The 23455-nt window shown below is 39.4% G+C and overlaps 1 protein-coding gene across 1 annotated transcript in view; it reads right to left on the bottom strand.

Annotated features, from left to right (window-relative positions):
• Window positions 1–23455, bottom strand: part of LOC109973783 (protein bassoon-like) — a 113397-nt gene that overhangs the window by 22183 nt on the left and 67759 nt on the right.

Raw genomic sequence — 23455 nt, 5'->3', positions numbered from 1 at the left:
TCTCTCTCTTTCTCTCTCTCTCTCTCTCTCTCTCTAACCAGGACAGTAGCTAATGCTGTTTTGGTCTGAAAAGCCTCTGTATTACACATGTAATGAATAACTGACAGATGCAGCCCTCTCTCCTAAATACTTATCTTTATCTCCTGTCTCTACTCTTTTCCTCTCATTCATCAAATCCTCTTTGCTCTTTGCAAAACTCAACCCTCCTTCTAACATCACTATCCTCCTCATTTTGTGTCTTCGATCTGTCATCCCTTTTGAGTTCCCTTTATGGTCCTTCATTCTTTTCCTGAATTACATTTATCTGTGATTAGGTGCCATACAAAAGACTCCAAGAGTACACAGTGACTAATGTTGCACTCTTCTGCTTATATTTGCAGAGAGCCAAATTTAGGAACATTAAAAACTGTGGGATACCTGGGATTGTGAGGAAGACCAGCAAAACCTGAAGAAAAGGGAACAAAAAATAATGCAGAAAAACTAAAAAACTCCCAGCTGAACAGATGCTGGACAGAGACTATTTGTTTGTTTTGGGAAGCTTTCAGCATGTATCCTCTTTTTTCATGTTGTAACACAAATTTGGTGGGCAACAATAAAAATGTAGAGCAAAAACAAGCTGAATAGAGACAGTAAACCCAACCCAACTTGGTCTGAGCACGAGGGATTTAAGGCATGTTGGAAAACAAGTAACAAACATTTAAGAAGCTAAAACAAGCAAATATTTGGCAACTTAAATGATGATCACAATAGGTGATTATTACTATACTAACTAGCTGAACCAATCAATTAATCGACTGATTGTTTCAGCACTAATATAGATTGTATGATACTGAAATTATTTTATATAAGAGTATAAGGTCAAAAAAAGACTGCAGAACAGAATGTACTGTGAGATGCTGAATGTGTACGTGTGTGTGTAGCTACCTCCAAGTAAGCAGCACATTTTCAACTGTATGAGCACATTTTATGTGTACGTGTGCACAGTACTCCATCATTCAACCACTTAGCCTGCACAGCACAATGAGGCCTCCCTTTGTCAGGTACTATATATATCACACATTGATGTGAAAACTAGTGAACTGCTCCTTTAACTATCATAAAATTCTTTCTCTGTGTGTATATGTCCCCTGAAGTAGCAAATTGTACAGTAGCATCTGAGACCATTTTTAGATCCTAAAGAAAACTCCCTCACTCCTTTTTCCCAGAGCAAGAGATCACATTGTGTGTCTGTGTGTTTAGTACCCCAACTCTGCACCACTTAGCCTACATAGCATTAACAATCTGGCCCTTTGTCTCTCTGTCAATAATGCTCAGTAAAATCGTCCATCAGTCCTAATTCTCTTTGAAGAGCACTGCTGTTTTCTTTTCATCTGCTGCTTTCATTCTGAAGCATATTATGCATTCAGACGCTCATTTTCTTTTCCTTGCTCAATGTCTATCTTTGGAAAATCTTTTGAGCATTGTGGAATTGGATTTTTACTCTACCACCCAGCTCTCTTTGTATGTCTTTTCCTTGTGTTTTCCTCCCTAAATCACCCATCTTGTCTTACATTTCATAAGTAAAAAAGCAAAGCATCTGCCTTTTATTTCTGTGGATTTATTGCAGCTGCTAAGAGAGCTGATTGATTAGAAGGGTGAGGATTGCTCAGCAAACACTGAAAGGGAGAATCTCTGCACTGCTGCCAGGATTTTCAATGACAGAATCTCTCCATATTAATATATGTTTTAAAGCATATTTCTACTAAAGTTATATAGAAAAACTTAATATATTGTAGCTTTAATGTATTGTTTTCAGTAACAGACTGAGCATCATCATATACTGTATTAAGTATGATAAGACTCACTCCCTCCACTGAGAATATGGAGTAGGATACTTCTTAAGCTTCTCTACCTCCCTCAGTTTCAGTTCACTTCTGCTCTGAGTCATTCTCATCCTTTTTACTTTACTTTTCACACATTAGCTCCAGCAGTTCCTCACTTTTTTCTCTTCAGTATGATCACTAAACACCTTCCCCTTCCTATCAGCTCTCTAATCGCTGCTTGTCACCTTCTGTCTCCTCTTCTCTCCCTCAGACACAGCGAGAGTTATTTTCACCCCAGTATGCCATTGTTGTGTGCCAGCACACCCCTCCCTAGCACTGGCTGCTGATTTAGACTGCACTCTACTGCACCACACAGACAGTCATACTTACACAAGCACACACACACACACGCAAGTGGATGCACAGTTCGATGCAAAATGGAGGAGGTCTGTGTCTGAAGGCTCACCAGGAGAAAAAGATGACAAGCACAAGGAGGAAGAAGAGGAGGAAGGAAGAGGAGAAGAGAAACCCGTGGGGTAGTGGAGAATTAGGGGAGTGAGTGACACCACACATGCACATGAGGTGCATGCACACAGACAGTAATTCAGCTCTGCCTCTGGTAATGTGACTCCCTGCTGATTCTGATGTGAGTGAGTTAAAGTGGGGGCAGAGGAGAGAGGAAAAGGACAGGAGAAGAGAAAGAACCAGGGGGAGAGGTGGCAGCCAACTGAAGTGGACAACAGAGTGGCGCTAATGATGGTGGATGGAAGAAGTACTGGGGATTCATGCTTAGGCTTCTACAGTACAACACTGTGGTTAACTATACTTTAGGCAGCTGAAACTACTGACACCTTGATCCTCTACAAAAGTTAAATTATACTTAAAGTATAGATCTAAGTGTCAGTATTAACAATCTAATAATGTGATATATGATATTTTATCAGTCACTGGGTCATTTTTTGCAAAATGAGCACTTGTATGTGTATATTTTAGGTAAATTTAGCTGTGTTATAATATAATACTATAAAATACTGCACTACTTATTACTGTACTTTTGTTTAAGTAAAATATAGGATGTTCACTTGTAATGGATATTTTCCATAGTGTGTTTGTATTTGTATGTACAAATCAATCAAGCCTTACAGTAAACCTTCAAATAAATCTTGACATTTCCAAACAATTCTGTTTGGCTACACAATATTATAGGTGTTCAATGTATTCAGCTTCATAATTTGGCTTGGCAAATTACATAACCTAACCACATATACTAATTAAACTGATCTGATTTGAAGCGGGAGAGAAACAAGAAGAGAGAAGGATGTAGATGAAAGCCACACAAGCAGGAGAGGAAGTGGAGGAGAGGATTAAGAGACAACTGAAGGTTGAGGATGAGTGAAAGGAGTGGATGAATTAAAGGTGGAGGTGGAGAGAAAAAAGAAAGGGATGGAAATACATAAATAAATTAGAGAGAGAAGAAGTATAAATGAGGGAGACAGACGTTAAAGGAGGAGAGACAGGACGGGATGAATTATAGGAGTGGAACATGAGTGAAGGAGAGAATAACCAAGGAATAAATTAGAAGAGGAGATGGAAAATAGTGCAGGAGAGAAAAAAGTGGGGGAGAAAATGGAAGCACAAAAGAGAGAATTTTAACAAAAAGCAGAGGAGAATCTGTTTTCCTGGTTATATAACCCAAACAGGTTTAATTTTCATTTCACAGATACTTGTAAAAAAAAAAAAATTGCATTCTCTTATTTTATTACAATGGAGCTGCTTTAATTATGTAACCATGGTGTGAAGAAGAGGAGTGTGCCCAATACTGTATATGTGTGTACTTGTGTTAATGTGTACACATTATATTTCATTGCCTATATTATTACAGTCTTTTCACATCCTATCCAGTTTCTGTTCTTCACAGAGTTGATGTAAAACCCAGACAAGGTTGATGTGCCCACCGCTTTTCTCTGCAGATACCACGTGTAGGTGGATCTCATTTGCATATGTTGTCAATTTATAGTGAATTATGACATTGGCTAAAGCTATGACTGTGCCTGTAATAATCTGATTAACCCTTCAGACAGAGAGGCAAATATATTCTGCATCTGTTCTGAGGATTTTTAAAGTAGTGAGGATAGTGAGTCGTAACATTCCTTACACAGCTTTACCACAAAGATGAGAGATCAGTTTAAGAGACGCTTATAGATAGACAGATATTTTAAAATAGATAGCTTTCAAAGGTACTTTTCAGCAGCTCCAAAGCTATCTTTTTATTCACTGTGTATAAATGTGTAGATTTAAAAAGCAAGGCATGGCGGTCTTAAGAACTGTTTACACATTTAAGCTTGAACTGGAACTGCACACATTATGTAAGTTCTGCACTCATTAGTAGTGCTGCTGGATATCTAAAATCTCTTCCATGTTCATTCACTGTTGGCAGATACAGTGCCGCATTAACTGGCAATGATCAAATGTAAAGTGTATACTTACTGCAACCCTCGGCAAGGAATTATTCTGATTTAAAATTATGACTGAACAGCCCTAAAGGGGTCAAACTCTGTTTGAAGTGACTGTTAATATTTCTTGTCAGTAAGTTAATTACATTAAATGACTACAAAGGGAAGGCTATAAAGAGACTCAAAGTGGAAAAAAACACCAAATAAATATGTGAAACCACCACAAAGAGTGGTTCAGTGTCTCTTTCAGTTTGAGGGTTTTGTAGGATGGGTGCAGGGTCTTCTACAACTGTGTGCAGGGGCCATTCCCCCATAACTCAGAAAAGAAAATGGAAAGGAAATGTTTTTCATTTAGTTTGTATGAGTTGTTTGTTTCCAGGATCTATCTTAATAGAGAGAAATGGACAGAGGCTAATCAGAAGGAAACACAACTTAGAAGAATAAACATTTAACTAGCTTAACTTAAGACTGGTGATGACAAACTTCAAATCTTTCTGCTATTGTTCACCTCTGAGTAGCCCCACTGAAGCAGACAGAGGTTAAATGGCATCTTCAGCAGTGTTTGATATGAAATGAAGAAGAGTTTTCCTGCCACAATCTAGCCACACAGACAAGGGACTTGAACTGGTGACCTGACTGTGACAAGTCATCTTAGATGCAGAAGCCTTTGTGGCTAGAAAACATAAAAAGGCCCAGGGCTTGCCAAGGTCTGTATATAATTTGACCCACAAATCATTTAACAGGCTTTCTGTCTCACTGGGACAGGCTTACCACACAAGTACACATGCACACACCAATCAAGCACAGGGAGCAGCAGCACAATCTTTGCAGTTCAAGTCCGTGAATCCTTACAAGAGTTTGTGCATGCATTTGAGTGTGTAATATTTCAGTGTGTGTGTAGATGGATGGGTGGGGGGGATTTTGACTCCTGCATTAATAGGATGGCATCTAGCCAGAAGCAAAAACATGGCAGAGCTATAGTGGGCCTTGGTATCTTACAGTAGCACTGGGCTAAACAAGAAGATGAAGACAGACAAGTCAACTAACTCTGCAACTGTTTAATCATACATGAGGTTGTGTCCAGGAAACAATTAACCCTGTAAACAAATGTATCACGTTATATATGACCTAAATTCCTGAAATCAATCAAATTACAAGATCTTCAGAGATGTTTAGCATCTTTTGACTCAGTGATTTGATTTTATGGCACTTTTACTGTATGGTTTGATCTCATGCGTCACTAACCATGAGAGTGTGCAGCTGTTTTCAGTAAGCATGCGATAAATCCATTGTACACTACCTGCCCGAGACAATAGCAACATTAGCCAAACACAGCAAAGTGGAGAGTGAATGTTCATCAGATACACAAAAAATCCAGGTGAAGGTTAATGTTGCACAGGGCTTCATTTGTGCCAGAAACACTCGGGGACCTCCTCATTCCCACACTGACATACCGGGTCCGTCACCAAATAATATTCCAGGACTAATAATAATAATTTACATAATTTACCAATTAAGCACTGATATTGCCCTCTGTCTAACAGAGTTATGTGCTAAGATGAGGGCATTGACAATATAATGTAGCTTTTAACAGAAACAGACAAGAACAAAATAATAATAATAATATAAGAGATAGTGAGGCTTCTTGCAAACATAAGCATTGTCTGGAGCTATTTCATACAGTAAAGTTTGACAAGTACCTGTTCTATTTTTTTATTTTATAGGTTGAACTTGAAAGTTTTGGTTACTCCCAAATAATGTCAGATTGACTTCATATTTTTGCTGAATAACCTAAAAATAAATTCCTGGCTAACTGTGCTTAGGCTACATTTAGCAGCTTGGATTCTGTGTTCCTCCCTCATAATGTCACTCTACCAACATTTCTAAAGCTGCACTTCTATTCTTAGACATCTTAAAGATAGAAGTTTTGCTGATTTTAATCTGCAGAGCTGCAAAACAAATGATTTCTGGACACACAACAGTTTACCATGTCAAAGTTCTTGCGTCACCATGTGTACCCAGATCTGAACCTCATCCTCAGTGGTGGGGGAGTACAACCGATCAACCCTTGGTTTTAGTATGAGACAGACTGCAGCCTTTGAAGTGCAATAAGCAGCCCTCACTTGGACAGAAGTATTATGGGTGGGGGAGATAGTTGGCTCATCCCTCAGGGTGAAGGGAAAGACATGATCAGACAGATGCTAGGGAGGAAATTGGAGTAAAAAATCATGGGAATGTTTAGCCAAGAGCTTAGAGCGAGGAGAGGAGAGGACAGGGAAAGACTTCTAGTGTGAGATAAGTGAGTGAGATGAAAATGAGGGACACGCAAGCTGAGAATTGAAAAGAACAGTATAGTAAGTAAAGGTGGACATTAGAGAAGACGAAGTGCTGCAGGGGAAAACATCGAAAACAGAGAGGAAATGATACAAGAGAACAATATGAGAGAGTGTTCATAGAAAAATGAAAGGGGGAGGAAAATGAGGACATTTCTCCCAGCACTGGTTTTCCTTCTGTTTATTCCGGCACACTTTAGATGCCTCAATACAGGTAAAGGACAAGCTGTACTGATACAGCAGTAAAATTCAGTATAGACCAAGAATTGAATTTACTTCTGTACCAAATTTTGGTGCAATAGAATTAATAACATTGCATCAGAAATGCATTTTTCTTTAAAGTTATGCATAGGAATTTCTCATTATCCAGGGGATATGACACAAAACCACTGTGAAAACAATGTCATACAGTACATGTACCAAAAGAACACAGAGCTGGCCACTTAGCCACTAGACAATCACTAGCCAGTCCCTGTGTTTTAAGAAAGAGGGAGTGAGCAGTTTTCATAGATGTTTGATGGAAGGCTCCAACACTGTAGCTGTAACACTGCAGCTCTCACCTTTCTCAGCCCCTAGTTTTAAACTACAACCCAAACAGCTTTCTAGAATTCCAGTTTACAAATGTCAGGGTGATTTTATCCATTCATTTGTTTCCAGGCTATAATACAGTATGATTTTTTAAAATTGTTTTACCAGTTTTCTGGCTGCTGTTGAGAAATAAAATTATGAGGATGAGGATGTACTGTATGACGCAGCGGGTAAAAAAGGAGGAGGGCAGAGAACAGCTAGGAGAGGAGGAGGAAGAGAGAGAAGAAAATGAGGGAAAAAGGTGGAATCAGAGAGCGAGCAGACAGATGTCATTGTGAAAGAGAGAGGCACAGAGAGAGGACGAGGATAGTACTGAATTAGAAAGAGAGATAAGAGGAGGGTGAGCGGTGAGAGGAGGAGAAAAAAGAGAGGTGGATTCCAAAAATGTACAGTGAATTAGTTCTGCCTCAGGAAACTGGCAGTTCTAGCTGAGAAATGCTTTGGGGCCAGAATTTCTGTGTGTTGACAAGCGAGTGCATGCACTCTATGTTTCGGTATTTACATGAATAAGTGTGTACTAGTGTAACCGTCTATAATTTACTGTATGTGTATGTTGTGTATGTTCTGGTGCTTTAATGTAAGAATGTGTGCTCACAGCCTCCTTGTGTTTACATGTGTGTGTTTGTGTGTAAAAAACATCAATGCCTCCACAGAATAGACCTGATGCCAGGCTGACATTAAAAAAAAAACACACACAAGCTCTGTCTTTTAAAAAAGCAAGCTGCTCCTGCTGCTGCCAAGTATACAACATAAAGAAAATGAGGAACTGCGGTTGTATGCCTTCACCAAGCAGGGCAAAACACAAACTGTAGCAGTCACAGCTTCAATAGATTTGGTCCAAAATTAGAAACTGGGACTAATTTCTGGTGTGGAGTATGAATCAGAAATTTTTATTTAATTTTAAGTAGTGAACTGAAACAAAAGAACAAAATAAAATTCCTCCACTGCTGAGCTGTTGCTTTTTCTAGAGAGTCAGAACACAACTGCTTATCACATAACCAGTATATAACAAATGAAAAGAAAAACCAACATGAAGTGTCTCAGTACGGTGTTAAGCCATGTCCCTGTACTCTACTGGAGGGACGAACACTATTTTTCCAAAAGATATTCCCTCATGTGGTTTTTGATGATGGTGGTGGCAACGCTGTCTAACACTTTGCTTCAGCATCCATATTGAAATCTGGTGACTGCAAAAGCCATCACCTACTGTATATAATCACATCATTTTCATCCTCATCAAACCATTCAGTGACCCCTCATCCCCTAAACATGGGTGCACTGTCATCCTGGAAGAGGCCAGTCCATTATTCAGGTTTTTCTATTTTCTCACCATCAGTACAAAAAAATAAGAATAAGAAGAAAAACTGTGAAAGAAATTCCTGCTTCAATGATGTGAGAGAACCTGACATCTGGGTAATTAAAGCTTTTACATGCTTGCTCTCAAAGAGATGCCATTTAGGGGTGCAAAAGTGCTGAGAGGGTGTTTTAGAAGCTTTTTCAAATGCAGTTTCTGTCTAATAAGGAGCATATGGGCTACACTGAGACTATACACATTCTGTGTAATAAACAAAAGTTGCATAAACGTAATTAAAACCACTTGTTGTTGATTCTTCACAAAAAATTACAGTTTTATATCTTTATGTTTGAAGCCTGAAATGTGGCAAAAGGTCGCAAAGTTCAAGGGGGCCGAATACTTTCGCAAGGCACTGTACCATACTGGACTGTATTATTGTATTCCATCTTTAGCTCCAGTAGCTTTTGTACATGTATTGTTTTTTTGTTTTTTTTTTTGGAAATACTTTATAAAGATGAAAACTGATTCATTATCACAGTGTACCAGTCTGCCTTCACATTTTGCTAATGGACACGTGTTTGGTTAAGGTGCCTACAAGGTCTGGAAAGGTTGGGAAACCCATTGCTTGTATAGCTGAATGGCTGTGTTTGTGTAATATCATCTTAAAGATGAGTTGTTGTTGTTTTTTATGTTTACATCTTGGTATAAAATTAATGCAGCAAGATAATGTGTGTCACTACAGTAGCAGGGTTCTTCATTGTCAGAAATTTCATCTGCAAGGGATCCCAAACATGCCTGATGGGTCCCAAACATAAGCACTGAAAATATGATGAAAAAATGCTTTGATAGTAGAACTTTCATATAAAAAAGATATTGTGGCTCTCAAAATTAAACAGAAGTTTTATTTCCAAGAATATTCAAGAAAAAGGAAGCAACTGGTCCTTACTTTTCCCCAGTTTGTTGAGAGAATTATAGTTCTTTTTTCCCCCATTGGATTAAACTGCAGTGATGATTAGCCCGGACAAACATGCAGACGGACAAACAAACTGAAAGCATAATGTCTTCGACTGTGGCTATCACCAGCGCGGAGGCATAAAAACCTGAAACCTGAATAAATATGTAAATATGTACTGTACATACTATATGACTAAGCAATGTGATTATTTCTTCCTCTAAAACATCCCTGCATCTAAGAAACTGTAGAAAGGTCCTCAGTAAAGCACAGATCACAACATTGTTAATGTTTTATAGGACCACAATAGAAGTCTGACTGTGATATCCATGTAACGCAGCAGGCATCTGTTATGTGTATCTGCGTGTGTCTACAGTGCAGCTGCAGGGTGATGTTTGCAGAGCACATGCTATGAGGTCCCCAACGTTTCCAGTAACACACTGCATGGAAGACACACCTCCTTCACTAGCACACATACAGTGAATGTGGCTAACATAAGAAAATATTCAGACAGATAAATGCATTAATAAATTCAGAAACCAGTAAACACACACACTTGCACAGTCACAATGCAGAGAACGTTACCCTCCCATCCAATCAGATCTCTCTGTGCTCACGCTGTGCAGTGGAATTATCCACCTGCTCTGAGAGACGGGGGCTCCAGATGAATCACACTGCTGCAGCTGTTTGTCTATTTTTCCCTTTTCTTAAATCTCCTTTTACATTCAGTGTCTGTCCTATCAATCCCAACTCCTCTTGTCCTTTCTCCAACAATATTTATATGAATTATTAAACTGGTAACTGAGATTTTAGAAAAGGGTTTCTCATCAACTAAGCTGCCATAAAACTGGTAAAAAATCACAGTAAGTTTCACTGTAGTTTTCATAATTTGAAACATCAGGGAAAAATTGAATATAGTGAAGCTGTATTATGTAAATGCAGGCCCATTTTCCATATGTGAAAATGAAAATAAGGAGGAGATATTAGTCAAATGTAGGATGTTACAAAGATTTAAAAGCTGGGGTGACAGGAAAGAAGAAAATAGCATGTTGGTTACTGCTAATGCTAATAATATTTAATGTTTATTTGCCATTTTCTACAATTCAGTTATGCGTTTTTGGAATTAATAAGAAGAATGTTTAAAAATATTTATATCATCCCCCTTTCCCTTGTGTGTTTATTTTTATGTGTGTGTGTGTGTATGTACAGTAGCTGCAGTGACAACACCATGGTGGCTATTTGTCATCTCCGGGCAGTGATGACATGCTGCCTTGCACTGCAGCTCAGATTGGCATTGATTAGGTGTCACTGTCAGTGCCCTGCCCTAATCAGTTGTTCATTTTTCACAAAGCAGGGACAGAGAGGCCTGATGTCCCACTGCTGTGAGGGCAACCAAATGTAGAAGAAGAAGGTAAGCTTGAGAGAAGGTATGGACTGTGATTCTGCAAAATTCCCAAAGGAAGAATCCACTTTATTACAAGTTTAGTGTTATTTTGTAGTTTCCGCTAGTGACACTGTAACATTGTTACAGAGCGGTCTGACAGATACAAAAGACAATCAGACAGACTGTAAACAAGTTATCAGTTCAGATGATCTAAACTCAACAATGAAGTGTTTTATTGGTAAAGCTCCCCAGATGGTGTATAGGTGTGTTTTTTTATTACATTTAGTCTGTTGAAGAACTGAAGTGAAGACCACTGATAGAGTAATCAATAGAAAGAAAATGAGAGGGAACACATGGGAGAATACAGGAGGACAGGAAGCCCTCACTTCTCTGAAATGACACACTTAGGAGAAACAAACACAAAGGCTGCTTTCTGGCTGTGAAGAGGTTATTTCTGCAGTATCTATCACATTTTACATATTTTCTTCCTTTACAAGGTCTTTCTTTTTAGTGCGTTCAATACAGAGATTTTCCAAAAGTGATCTGAGGACAAAGAGTTGCAGAGGTAAATCTGAAACTTTATGTGAAAATTGGATAGATGTTTTCATTATCCAAACATTAGCTGGTGTCAAGATTTAGCTGAGCCAACAATACTCAGAAAAGTCACCCTAAAGTCCCTGTAATCTGTTCATGTATAAAACAGTAATTTGTGAGTGACGCAGCTGTAAAACAAGGTAAGGAGTCAAAGGTGTGATGAAGTAAAACAAACAAACAAAAAACAGCAGGGTGGATGTACTCTAGATGGCTACTCTATGTTCAGACAGGACCGAAGTGCCACAGAAAGCGACAAGATTCATGGAGGAGGAACGGCTGCCTACGTCAAAACAGTAAACAAGATTTTACAACAGCTTTTTCCCTGCCGCAGTAAGACTGATGGCAAATACAAAATGTGAAAAACCTGTGCAATAACCTCTCATTATCCTACTAAGTAAAATACCATATACAGTTCCACTAGGTGCAAGACCATGTGCAATATTTGAAACTCCCCATTTTACCTGCTACCTTATTCCTGTATCCACAATTTTATCAACTATTTTATATTCTTGAGTAATCTTATATTTAGACTAGGTGTTGGAGGATAGACAGAAAGAGAGAGAGGTGGGGTCGGTGGATGAAATTAGAAAAGTGGGGAGTTTGGGTTCAGTTCTATATTCGCTAAAAACAAAATCCAGAGATATTTTAAGACACAAAACATAAACTGCTTGGAATAATCATTTGTTCTATTTATATATAACAAGTCAAACTACATTAGTCCTTCTCTCTGGTTTAACGTCTTGCAGCATCCACCTTATTTTTAATTGAAACTTTCTGGAATAAGGTTTGTTTTTTAAGGAAAGCTGCTGTGGGGACCTTCTCTGCCATAGCTCGTTAGCTTTAGCTATGAAAACACATCTGCCTGCCTGGCCAGGTGGGAGATTCTAGGCTCGTGCAATGAGTGCAAGGACAGAGTATGCACAAGTAGGAAGTAGACTGACAGGCAGGTGGGCCATCCAATGGTTTTGCTGGGACTGAATAAAATTATTGGCCAGGCTCTTTTCAGCCCTGCTGCTGCCACAGATGACGGAAATTTTTCTTTATATTGTCAGCGCCTTTAATGTATTTATTGTCATTGGGATGAAAAGAAAACTTCAAGATATGTAACAAAAAATGCTTCTGAAAAGATTTGCTTTAAGGTAAGCACGAAAAATTGTACCTTGAGCAGAGAAATTTTAAAATAACCTCACTCTACAGCAATCTACACTAAACATTGTCACTTTCACAAAGGGAGGGTTTATTGCAGGACTGTTGTATTAGCCCACATTAGCTTGGTGTACCTTATAAATTGCCAGTTGTGTGTATGTTTACACCTTTATGAGTGAGGACAATGATTATCATAATGTAACCTTAGCGCTCACATTCCTAACTCCAATCTTTATCTTCTAAAGTAAAACAACCGACTCTTTGAAGATGTGAAAAAGAAATGCTCTTATTTTCAAGGTCTTAAAAATTGTCCTCACAAAGATATAAGTAAAATGGCACACACACAAACTCATGAGCACAAATCATATGTTGACAGTCCATTACGTTTCACTGGACTGAGTCAGTCAATCAGTGAAATAGAATTTGTTCCATAGCAGGCAGGGCCGCAGACCATGAGGCTAGAATGCATTATAATATAATTGAACGTGAGTGACAAATTGACACAGCAGGTATAGGCAGATGCCAAGCCCTGTGTTTTTCTGTTAGGGGCAATATGCATGACTGACAAAATCACCAAGACCACTTAAATTTATGCTTATATTTTTGTATTTTCCTCAAACTTACATAATTCTGTATACATTTGAGCCAGTAAATGAGTAGTGGAGGACTACATTACACATCCCTGTACATTCTTGTGTTATCTATATGTGTTTTGTTCCTAATCTCCAGACATCTGATGTGAACTGCAGGTTTCAACATTTAAAAAGGTTGGTCTAGTCAGGACTGCTCTTCAACACCCATTACATATCAGAAAAAATAGACATGCCCTGGCAACCTACAGTATTAACATAATAAAGTGGAAGAAAGTGCACTATCTATTTTTGAAGACTGTAAATTAAGCACTAGATGAGAAGAAAACTGGAGCCCACAGTCTGCTAAAGACGTGTCACTAAATATAGTGATTCATAATATATATGAATCACTACAGCAGGAGTTCGACAGTCCAAAATGAGCTCCTGCTAAAACACAGTGGTCACATCTTTTTCCTTTATCTCTTTCTCTGTTTCCCTTTTCTGCTGATTATGACTCTTGATTGCATCCCTTGTATTTTCTCATCATTGTCATTTCTTTTATTTCCCCAGAAACTGATTTAGGAACCAAACAACAGACTGACTGTCAGACTGCATGGTAGTGTTTGTCCAGTATTTACTTAATTGGCCAGCAGTTAGAATGCTAAATAAACAAAGCTATGATTTAGCTGTGATTGTGATTGTAGCTCACTGGATGACGCAGGGTGTCACTGACAAACCAAACCTGGTCAACTAGGCCTAGGTTCTGTTTTGCATTCTCTCTCATCTACCTCTCATTAACATCCCCTGTCATTTCAGATGCTGCCACCCCCACACGCCCTGTAGTTACCTCAGTGTTCACACCACCTGCATCACCTGACCTCCCCACCCACCTGCCGCTCATTGTCTCCATAGCTTCTCATTATATACATATATCAGCCTTGTTTTATTAGTCATTTACTGTACCAAATACTGTAATTTCCAGACTATTGAGCGCACCTGAATATAAGCCGCACCCACTAAATTTAAAACGAAAAAACATTTTGTACATAGCCACAGGTGTCCATGTTGTAACATGAGATATTTTGACAGCCAGATCGATCGCCTTTAACTTGAAAGCTGCATCATATACATTTTGTCCTGTGTTTTCCACAATGAGGGTGTGTGCATGAAGTGAAAAAAGTAGCAGCTTATAGTCCAAACATTACGGTAGTCTTTGTACTCTTATATTCACAGCATTCCAGACTGCTTTAACCTGTTTTCCTAACTGATCTGGTCTTAACTGTTAGGAACGCTCTAGTAGGGAGGTGAGCGAGTAAAAAAATGATGGACCCAGGTAGCTGACTTTGGTGCAAGAAGTGCTCTATTTATTTACAGTGATGATAAATATGTGTACAACCAGGTGAAGGAATATGGAGCAGAACCGGGTGTCGAGCGGCAGTCATGGAAAACATACAGTTAGTGGTGGGTGATAAGGAAGAGGCCGGGCTGCGGACGCTAGGATTCACTCCTGACAAGACACGGGGCACAAGGCAGGAACGGCGCTGGGATGAAGAGCATGAGCAAATACATAAAGTAGACAAAATAAATGATCGGCATAGAAACGGGCTAGAGTATAGAAAGAACTGGCAGGGAAGTGGACGATGAGCACGGTATAAATAGGAAGAAACTAATCAGGTGCAGCTGGTGGTGATTCAGGGGACGTGAAGCAGGTGTGTCAGAATAAAGAATTGAGGGGTAAGGGAGCTAAAATAGAGGGAGAGAAGTGAGAGAGGCAGGGGCAACCGGGCAAACCTGACATTAACCTATTTTTGCCTACCTAGTTCTTGTGTGGCTTGAATCCCTCTGTGCTTGCCTACCTGCCACCAACCCTGCCTGAACAGGAGTCTGTTTCAGGAGTCGAGCTCTGTTACAGAACGTCTGTATCAGAAATGTTTTACAAGTCCCCCAACCTAAATGACAATATACGTCATTTGTCCCAGAACATAGAATACCACTCACAGGAGCATTCCAGTAGCATGCTTAGCAGACCTTTGTTGTCATGGTAACACGTGTATACGGCATATTACCTTTCCAGTGGAAAATGTATCAGAACTTCATTTTTACGAAAAAATCATAAACACACAGTTGTGATTATGGCACCGTACAGTTTCATTAAATCTATGTGCAAAAATTACTTGGTTAGGCTTTTCTTAAATAGTACACACAGTTGAAACGGCTGTGGATAAAAACACATCCCTCACTGGAATCAAACAGTTCTCCTGTTGGAAAGTCCTGTGTTTTCTGCAGTACATAATATTAAACTAATACTATGTCACATAACATCCTTTTCTCACATCATGATTACTAAGGCAAACATGGTACTGTTAAATAAAATAACCCACTGATTTTTTTTGTTTGTTTGTTTGCTTTTACATAGATGAGACTAGATACTCGCAGTGCAATAACTGAATATTCGACCTGTGTGCCGTGTTGTGTGAGGCCTATCTTTACTGGGACTTCACTATGTCTACAGCCACAATTGCAAGAACAAAACAGTTTTGATTCTTTATTTTTGTAACTGAAGTCTGATTCTAGTCCAAGCCTTCCATCTGTTGTTGTAAACAAGTGAATGAGGCAACCTTGACTATAGCTGAATGGCATAAGTTATATGGAGGAAACTAACTATTTTGTTATGCTTTCAATCATGGATTGATGCATCAAGGTGTAGCACCTGATGGTCCCTCCACAGATCATGCCTGTCACAGCTGTCCTTCATCTGTCCTTACCACCATGCCAGTGTAAATTAGACTGCCAGAGCAGAATTATACTGAAAGGTCACAGGGATCCTGTTCAGATTGAGTCTGTGTAATTGCTTCAAATAAGGTATGGCTCTACTTACAAACTATAAGTAGTCCATTCAGAACTGAAATTGTCAGACTTGGTGTGGAATTATATGTTAGCACAGTCACAAAGTAAGAATTCAAATAGAAGAACATTTTACCACAGTAAGCGTAAACACCAGTGTAGAAACATCAAGTGTGTCCTATTTGTTTGCCATAGTTACAAAATGCCTCCATAAATACTGTAAAGTATTCCTGATGGCAAATTGCTCTATACGCCACTTAAAATCAAGGCATCTTATTAGATGTGATCCATTTGAAGATACAAATATTTATTGTGGCAGCAGCATGAAAATGACTGAGATCAGCACCACGGACAGAGGCAACATCCAGGTACAATAACCATAACCTACCAGCAGGGGGACAGACAGCTACTGTGTTGGTGAGAGTTTACTGTAGTCTGGAGTATTGGAACATAATACACACAGTAATGTGGTAGTTAGTCCATCAGGGAGGCAATGGGGGGGAATATTAGCTTTGCAAAACCACAATGAAAAAAATGATACCATGGGAGAAAGATGGAGGGCGTGGAGGAGGTGACGGAGAGAACTAGCAAGAGCGACGGATAAGTGGAGGAGAAGAAGAGACAGATACTGTAGGGAAGGAGAGAGCAGCAGTAGAATACAAACCACTGAGCTTCTGGTTGCAGCAAGATTTTTGTAGTTTTGCACACATACACAGACACTTATACACACACACACTATAGAAGTATAGGGCTGAAAATTCAAATTCAAATGTAAAACTCATGTTTGCCTGGATCGCATATCATGTGCCATTTGAAAAACCTGTGAAAGATCATGCTTTGTCACTGGGGCTTTCATTTAAGTGTTAATTATGGCAATAACAATGCATGCAAATGGATGTTTTAATATTCAGCTTCTGGTTATTTTATTTTAATGTTGGCAGTACTGAACTTCAGCAATACACACATGCAACAGAATGGTTCAGCAACATACTGTATGTCCTCATGATATGAACCACTGATGCAAATCAAAAGTTAACTGTGTCCTATCTGCATTCTCAGGCCCCTTCTCTCTCTTACTCCCTCTGCATCATGGTACAGTCGAATCCAACCGTTTTGCTTGATCCCATCTCATTCTCCTTCAGCCATCCATCACTGTCTCTCTCTCTTCACTCTGTGTGTTTCTAGCTCATGCTCTCATGGAGTTTGTGAGGACCATTATTGCTCAGATTTGTTAACATGAAAGCAATAACAGAGTGGATGTATGTGCTTGTGCATGCAAACATGGTAGGTTGTGCATGTGCTTTGCATGTGTGCTGACTGGATCTTCTCTTTCTTTTCATCTTTCTACCTCACTCTGTTTTAGTGAGAGCTATTATTGCTTAGATTTGTCATCAAACACACAATGTGAGGAAGATTGTGAGGTGGTGTGTGCACTGTGTGCTGATTAGTGGCTCCAAGACATCATGGAACACTGCATGCATACACGGGGACACATACACACACTCACACACAGGTCTTTCCACATAATCATTAGTCATCATGTGTCCCACTGAGCTGAGCAGATGAACAACATGCTAGTGACAGAGCTAATTCAACAGCCCATGCCTGAATTTCACAGGGACACAATTTATATGAGCATGTGCACATATGTGTGTGGTTGTTTTTTTTCCTTAATGGCACTTTGCAGTAGCTGCTTAGTAAGTCTGAAATCACTCTCCCTTTGCTTCTTTTTGCCTTTTGCTTCTGATAAAGAGAGAAATGTCAGTGTGTTTCAAATAGCTTTTACTTCAGCTTTAGCACTGCTTGCTATCATTTATTGTAAGTTTTTAAACCAAATACAGTGATTTATCATTTTCAAAGATACCTATTATTATAAATAAGCAACTGAGGACTTTATATATAAAAATAATGAACAGTTTAGCAGCTGAATTTTATCTTACCATTATATCAAAATTATCACTCGGCTTAAATGCAACAATAGCATCAAACAGAAAAAACAATATTACACACTAATAATGATGGAAATCAGGTTTAAAAACATACATTACATATATGATTAGTCTGATACATATTGGTACAGTAAATGTTATCTCCAATATGATGGAGGTTCCTTGAACAAAGGTGCTAAATGTGTTTTTATTGTTATTTGTACATCGAAAGGCAGACAAACTCCTCACCGTTTTGTGTGGGAGGGTTTTACTTACAAAATCTTGGGGCACTGGTGGCCAGAAGGTTAGAGAGATGAGGTTGTGATCCGAAGGTCGTCAGCTCAATACCCAGACTGGCAGGTGGGTCTGGTGACAAAGCCACATCTGCCCTGAGAGATGAGGTTGTGATCCGAAGGTCGTCAGCTCAATACCCAGACTGGCAGGGGGGTCTGGGGACAAAGCCACATCTGCCCTACCCTGATTAACACCACTGTGGTGCCCTTGAGCAAGGCCCCTCAACCCCAATTGCTCCTGTGGAGCTGCTCAGTGGCCACAGGTCAGTCTGTGGTTGTACTGGACAAATTCCAGATGTGAATGCGTTTAACTGTGTGAATGTGATCAGGGAGTTCCTACAAAAGAGAGGTGGCCTCTAGAGAACCTACCCTGATTAAATAAAGGTAAAGAAAAAAATGACTGTCAACTGACTCTGCTGTAAATACCTGAACAATGTTTACTGTATGTGTGCATGTAATTGGCATGTCCCATCAAGATCACTCAAACCTTACAATTCTCATGGAGTTGTGGGACTGGAAAAAGTGAAACAAGGTAAAACGACGTGATAATTGAAGACATCTCCTTGTATGAACCACGTCTATTTTAATTTACTGTGGTACTTCATACTTCAACTTCACTACATGTCAGAGGCAAATATTGTACTTTTTTCTCCACTACATTTATTTCTAACTGTAGTCACTGGTTACTTTTCAGAATTTGATTAATTTAGAAAATACAGTATAATCATTAGACTTTAGTTATGTCTGGTGAAAGTTACTTATTTCCCAGCAGTAATTCAATTTATAATCATACTAGCTAGTTACAACTAGCTGTTCCACCAGCCACGACATTAAGATGAACACAATAAATGCATCGATAATTATAATCCAAATACATTAATGTTAAATGTTCTGTTCTGCATTATATTGTACTTTTACATAAGTAACATTTTGAATGTAGGACATTTACTTGTAGCAGAGTATTTTTACACTGTGGTATTGTTACTTTTACTTAAGTAAACAATCTGACTACTTCTTCCATCACTGTCATCATTCACTAATTAACCCCATCTCTACTTCATCATAAAGTAAATATTTGACAGTTTGTGACGTAGCTGTCTGAGCTGGGCTAGCTGTTAGCCCCCAGTTTTCAGTCGCTGTGCTATGCTCAGTCTGGCTGCTGGTGGTAGTTTCACATTTAGCATACAAATACAAGATGGTTATTTGACTTGGCAAGAAAAAGGATACATTTTGAACCCAAATTTGAACAAAGCAACAGAGAAGAGAGAGCAGAGGGAGGAGACAAGGAGACAGAAGGATATGAAGTCTGAGTGGGTTGAGGAGAACAGCTGGAAGGGACGAACGGAGAAAGTAATGGTGCAGAAACGCATCAAGCTTCAGCCTTGAGGGCAGGACGGCCAGCAGAGGAAAAACACACCCCCTGCTAACACCAACAGAATAGCACAGCCTGCCTGGGAATTATCCATTCAGTGAGCAGTACAGGGGAGCTGGAGGACAACAGTAAATGGACCTGGCTGGATGTACACTCCAATTTATTTCTCCCTTTCTGACTGGCTCTCAAAAGATCCCTCCTTCTCTTGCTCAGTATCACAACCCCTGACCATTTCTGTCAATCTTGTCAATTCCCATTCTTGCTCTGTCAGATTTGCTCTCTGTTTCATGGCTGAGTCATCATCTAAGTCATTCCCTTGATTTGTCTCTTCGCTCAGTCCTTCATCTTCCCTCACAGTTGCCTGGTTCTTGCCTCTTTGCTGTCACTCCTTTCTTTTCCATAGCCATTCTTTAACTCTTTCTTTCCTGGTTCTCTCTCTGTTTTGCTTTCTCTATTTCTCCCATTCCCTCACAGAGCAATGCTTATCCCTATATGTGACTTGGGTATCTGCATTTGCATCTTTGCATGAATATGTGACCAGGTGTGCACATGAGTCAGCAGTATTATATTGTATTTATTTGTATCTGCATGCACATGCTCTATCACACAGCTTTAACTGTTAGTGTGTGTCTCCGTGTTTCTCACATCTTGTTAGCTGTCAGTGTCAGCGACCACACATAGCCTACAGGATTTGACAGCTGATTAGCAGCTCACCCGACAACATTTGTCATGGCAACCACAGAGAAAACTGTCAGGCTGTCCGCAGGGGTTTATACTATACAGGATAGTGGAGTTATTAAGGCGTTGTATTTTTCATTATTGTGTGGACTCACATTTGCACTACAGCCTACAGCTGACATACTGATGAATTATTAAAAAAGGAGATATTAGTGTTTTATATGAGCTACATAACACTGAGGAACCACAAGCAGTGAGTTGCTTTTCCTTTTACTTTAAAGAAGAAAGAAGAAGAAGAAAAGAGTGGCTTAGGATTTGGACCTGACATACAAATACAAACAAACCGAAGAAAAAAAGGAAATTCTGTCAGTATTAAACAGTAGTCAATACTATCCTGGAAAACATAGCTGGAGTATCATAAGGGCAAATGATTTTCAGCACCATATTTATTTGCACCATTAAAACTGCAGTGTCTGTGCCATCAAGCATGTGTCTTGCTGAGGTATCTTTGAGCAAGTGAGTGAATCCATACCAGCTACTGTGAAAGATCCATTTACTACTGGGGAATCTATAACATCATGATGATGATGACCACATTGCAGCAGGATGGAAACAAGAATGATTTTTATTTCCCTCACAACAACCTGGGGAGGATCCATTTTATTATTTGACACCTCCAGCCACTGTCTGCTGCTGGGGAAGAAATTTATAATAAAGCACGCATGGTAGAAAATAACACATATGAAGTTAGGAAAGAACTGGTGAAGAAGAAGTGGAAAGAATGATTTATGAGCACACCCTAAAGAAATAAAACTTGGGTCAAAATTAATTTCAATTTCAGTTTCTATTTATTTTATGTGTACAGTGCCAAATCACAACAACAACAACAAAAAAATCCCCTTTTACATAATAAGGTCAAGACCTTGGTGACAGTGGGAAGGAAACCTCTGATGAAGCCCAACTCTTTGTGGGTGGCCTTCTGCCCTGGCTGTTGGGGTGACGATTTTGAATCGAGTGGAATTTAATTTTTCTAATTTCCATGAATATGTTATGAGTCTAATCTTGTGAATTATTTTCTCTGCTGTCACATTTCTTAGATTTTGCTTCACACATCGCAGTTGGAAATATGAAATTTCTCCCTATGTGTGCAATGGAAACTGATTCCAAAATAACCTAACGTTTATATGTAGAGCTAAAATATCCAACATCGGTTTTACCCTTCAATGGTCTTGCATACACTACAGTCATGATTTGCCTGTGCACACTATACAGATTCATACATAATTTATACATTTAAAAATGGGCTTTGGAACAGCACTCTGCAAAGTCTAAGGGTGTTTGTGCATGATCACATAGAGCTTTTTGTTGTCAATCAACCTCAGCACATTATGAAGTTTTGGGCTCTGCTTGTAGCAGTTTAGATTCACACTTTAAACATTTAAACTTTACTTCCCTTGGATTTTGCCAGTTCAGTTCTAACATTAAATGGAAAGAAAAAGAAAACTGCAAAACTGTAAATGGACCCTGGTGGAGAGCAGAGAGAGGTACAAAAGCACAGGTGCCATTTACCTGCTCTGCTTTTCCTCCTGAGATGCAAGTGAATGCAAAAAGGTATGAATCAATGTCTGTGACGACCCCAGAACGCACATCTCCACCTCCCATTCACACACATACGCACAGACTGTGGTAGTACAAAAGCTGCACTAACTGGACAAATGAGAGTGGTGGTACATGAAAGAAAATGAGAAAAGGAAGGAGGGTAAATCAAGGTTATATGTGATGAGTGTGCCTGAGTCATTCACCCTTTTCATGCAATAATCAATTTGAGTCATATCTGTATCTCTGTCTGTATGTGTGTCTGGGTTTCCCTTAACAGAACACAAGGGTTAAAAGAGCAGATTCCCTTTATATGATGCAAACTATTAGTGTATGATCAGATGTAAAATTCAGTTCGAGTCACTCATTGTGAAGACTTTAAAATGGTGTGTGAGAGAGTGACAGCATGTACCTGGAAAACCATGAAGAGAAATACAAAAAGCCGTGGGGGCTTAAAAAGAGACACTGCTTACTTCAGTCCATACCCACGCAGTACAGCAGGACTAAGTCACAGCAGTTGCCAGGTTTTCTGCTGTCAGTACTTGTATGTTTTGTGAACAGGCAAAAAACTGGATAGTCCGTTTTTGTACATTTCTGACTTTCTGCACCGACAAACTGCTAGTCAGCCATCATAGCTCAAGATCCAGCTTAAAGTCAACATATTTCTCAACCTGAAACCTGCATTCTGGCTCTGCTGTAGCCTCTGAGGATAACAAGCTCCATGTCACTATAAGACACTATAACTCCAGACAGCCATAATGACTTTGAAGCTGAAGCCTCTACTCTGCATATTGCTCAAAGAAAATCCTTAATTACAGCTCAACAGCAAACTCAATCCAAGTGATAGTATACGTACTGTAGGTCCTCATTAGGCTTCATGTTGGTGAAACAGTGCTCATCTTGCCAAGTCAAATCCGTGCAACTAGGTCCCAAAATTGTGTGGAAAGAATTTCCAGATAATTTACTGCATACAGGGGTTTCCTTACTATAGTAAGGCTTTGGCACAGTGCCCATGTGTTTTTACAGAAAGCCTAATGCCCATTTCAGACTCCACAATTGTCTGATACAATAGTCATACATTCTTGGTCGAGGGATACGACAGACTACACATTGGTGTACTCGACAGATCACAGCCTATAGTCCATCATGACTTGGACGTGCCAAGGACCAGGGGAATGTAAACACAGGATAGCGTCTGTAGTGTGTGTGATACTAGCTGTTTGTGTTTGGAAAAGCATAGAAACAAGAAAAAAAAAAGATGGAGGACCCATCTGTGGGTCCCACAAAGAGGGCAGTAGCCTCTATCCTATGTGTTGTCTATCCTTTAGGGAGAACTTGAGGTAGTGTTTTAAGGTGTTAGTAAAACCAAAAACTAGAGAGCTAGCCCTGATAGGGTAGTCACTTCACGAGGCTGACTGTGAAAGTCAACATGCTAACTTTAGCTGTATCACTGTGCTATTTAATGAATATAGTTCAGTCCAATATGGCAAAAATGTGAACAGAAGAGTGATCTGCGCTCCTGTTGGTCAGCGTCACCCCACTACGTCGTAAACAATGAAAAAAAAAAACTGACATGCTAGACTTTGTGTCAGGATGTGGTAACCTAGGGGAAGCCCTGCCATTCAG

The sequence above is a fragment of the Monopterus albus genome, unplaced genomic scaffold (assembly GCF_001952655.1).
Source record: "Monopterus albus unplaced genomic scaffold, M_albus_1.0 scaffold305.1, whole genome shotgun sequence".
In the NCBI taxonomy this organism is placed as follows: Eukaryota; Metazoa; Chordata; class Actinopteri; order Synbranchiformes; family Synbranchidae; genus Monopterus; species Monopterus albus.
This window is presented reverse-complemented; position numbering and strand designations above follow the sequence as displayed.